The sequence below is a fragment of the Rutidosis leptorrhynchoides genome, chromosome 3 (genome assembly GCF_046630445.1).
Source record: "Rutidosis leptorrhynchoides isolate AG116_Rl617_1_P2 chromosome 3, CSIRO_AGI_Rlap_v1, whole genome shotgun sequence".
Classification (NCBI taxonomy): Eukaryota; Viridiplantae; Streptophyta; class Magnoliopsida; order Asterales; family Asteraceae; genus Rutidosis; species Rutidosis leptorrhynchoides.
This window is the reverse complement of record NC_092335.1, coordinates 453561820-453564846: the sequence shown is the minus strand read 5'-3', so window position 1 is coordinate 453564846 and position 3027 is coordinate 453561820.

Sequence of the window (3027 nt, the reverse complement as noted above, 5' to 3'; positions counted from 1 at the left end):
AAGAGCATGAGTCAAATCCTTGGTTATAAAACGTCTAGCGGTAATCGAATCGAACAAGTATGAAATATACGGTTTGTTGTGAAGAAACGTACCCGTTACTAGTCCATCGTCGTTCCGGGCATCCTTGGTGTCGATGTCGAAGGTTCAACGGCGTGCGTTGGGGTTGATTTTCTTATTTGGGCACACATTCCTAAAATGACCCAGTTGGCCACATTCGAAGCAAGCACCCGTTCTGTGTGTGTTGGGCATCTTTCGAGCGACGGGTCCTTGGCGCCGGTGGCGAAACCTGCCACATCCTTCAAAGTGATGTTTGTGGCATTCGTCACAAAAAGGCAGTTTTCCGGCATAGCCTTTCTTGTCGTTGGAGGTAAAAGGCTTCTTGGCGGGGTTGTTGTTATTGTTGTGGTTGCTTGATTGAGAGGCTTCCCATGTTCTTTTGTTGTTACTCGGGTGGTTCTCGACCATTGGTGCCGGTGCTTCCATTTCATGCACCGTTTCTAAGGCTTGGCGGGCCATTGTTAAAGCCTCTTGTAGGTTAGTGGGTTGAGATGTCATTACCTTGTGTTGAATGCTCTTAGGGAGGCCATCCATGTAAAGTTCGACTCTTAGGGATTCGGGAGTCATGAGAATTGGACACATCGAGACTAGTTCGGTAAACCGTTGATTATAAGCCTTGAGGTCATTTCCGGCCGTCTTTAAATTCCTTAGACCCTGTTCGAGCCTTCGAGTCTCGTCGCGCGGGAAGTATTCGGTGATCATTCTTTCTCTTAATTCGGTCCAAGAGAGTGTGTGGGCTTCATCGCTTCCCACTAATTGTACATACGTGTTCCACCATGAGAGAGCAATACCGGTGAAAGTGAGGGTGGAAAACTTGACCTTATCTTGGTCTCGACAACCGCTTGTGTTAAAAACGGTCTCCATTTGTTCAAACCATCGGGTGAGAGTAACCGGTCCCCCGGTTCCATCGAAAGTGGGAGGATTGTACTTCATGAAGTTCTTGTAGGAGCAACCTTCGATTGAATTACCGGCTCCATGATTGTTGTTGTTATAAAAGTGATCGGCCACGGCCGTACCCACGGCGGTGGTTATCATTCGTTGAAGAGCTTGTTCTAGAGTTTCGAGAGGAGTATTTTGTTGACCTTGGTGAGCCATTGTTCCTTCATGAGACAAGAATATCGTTGGTTAGTATTTTCAACAATACTAACCGTGGCATGGAATAAGGATAGAGAGAAAATTTTCCTTGACTCGCCTTAAATTCTCTATGTCATAATGTCGGAACGTCCATGTGAATCACCGTAATATAATCCCGGAAATTATATTACCCTGATTCTCATGTGCATTTGACATTACTTCATAAAGTCAAGGTGGCGCATCAACAAAATTTATCAACGTAAGATCAAGATCGAATACGAGTTAGATATGATAGAAGAGTTCGAGTATAAATGCACAATTAGTCAAATAATTCCTACTTCAGTCTATATGCCGGTTGTAGTCTAGATTCACCTATGTACCCTATGACTCGGGGTGAACACAAATGAACTCTAAATCCCTACAACCAAGGCTCTGATACCACCTGTAGCGACCCCGCAAGTAGCTACAGATGGGGTAGAAACCCACCCAGTGCCTTTCCAGCTAACCGCTTGGTGACCACTGAGTGTACCTCAGACACTGATTTTACGGCCCGCATTTCTGCCAAACTGCCAACCCTCAAATTCCAAGGGATCGCAAGGGTAAGAGCCAATGCCTCGTCACAGGTAACACTGTGAGAACCCCCTCTACGATTAACCCGCCAAAAAGCATAGTCCGTATGAGTGCCCGACCTGACAGCCGGCGCGCGTGACTACCTTTACGGCTAAGGTTAAACCAGCTCTGATACCACCTGTAGCGACCCCGACAAATCGTCAAGTGACGGTGTCGGCTACGTGGGTCCCATTACCTGATTATAAGTCTTTAAGATAACGTTTGACCAAAATATGTCGCCTTCATTTCAAAATAAAGATTGTTTCAAAGTTTACAAGAATTGTTCAACCAAAAGTTAAGTTACAACGTTATAGATACGATTGAAATCTAGGCGACACGGTTTAAGGTAAAGTCAAAAGACGCTCCATGAAATGCATGTATACTCGACATCGGATGCAAGTATCAAATAGTAAGCGGAAGCATGTTTCACATATCGTGCAAGACCTGAGAAAAACATAGAAATCTGTCAACGAAAACGTTGGTGAAATCATAGGTTTAAGTAAGTAAGTACAAGTGAACCACAAGATTTGCATCAATGAAATAATAGTAATACATTCCAAAAGTTTGTTTCACGAGCACCCAATTATCAAAGCTTAACATTCCTTCCATTGTATACCCCATCACTTAGTGCTAGAACAAACACTGATTCTCGAAAATATATTTCATCCGTAGACGGTAGCGAACCGTCAAGGATGAGGGTTGTCAACCCATATGGCCATATAACATAAGTTCTCGCTTACACCCGGCAAGTGTAACTAATGATAATCGAATTGAGGATTTTGTTCTAAACTCGTATGTAGAATGTTTGTTTTCCCGTTCTTGTGTTCACTTAGTAAAGAAATGTTTATGTTTTCTCATCCCAAATGTAAGTTCAAAAAGAGTAAAAGTGGGACTATGATCTCACCTTTGATTGCAAGAGTAAATAAGTACTTCAACAAGTAACGTGCGTAAAGAACAACGCTAGTCTCGACCTAAACAAATAGGTTGTATCAATAACGGTAGTCACGAAGGGTCAAAGTTGTTCAATTAGTCCTATGGCTCGACACGACTCGATTATGTAGCACGTGAAGCAAATTGTCAAGTTTCATGCAAGATACAAGTATAAAAGCATGTTAGGAAGATTGCATAATTAATTGATTAAGTTTGACAAAAAGTCAAACTTGGTCGGGTCAAAGTCAACGAAAAAGTCAACATGTTCGGGTCGGGTCTCGGACAAATTTTCTATGCTAGTTATTCATATATAAGCATGTTAGAACAAGTGGCATGCGAATTGGAAGTCTAAAACAT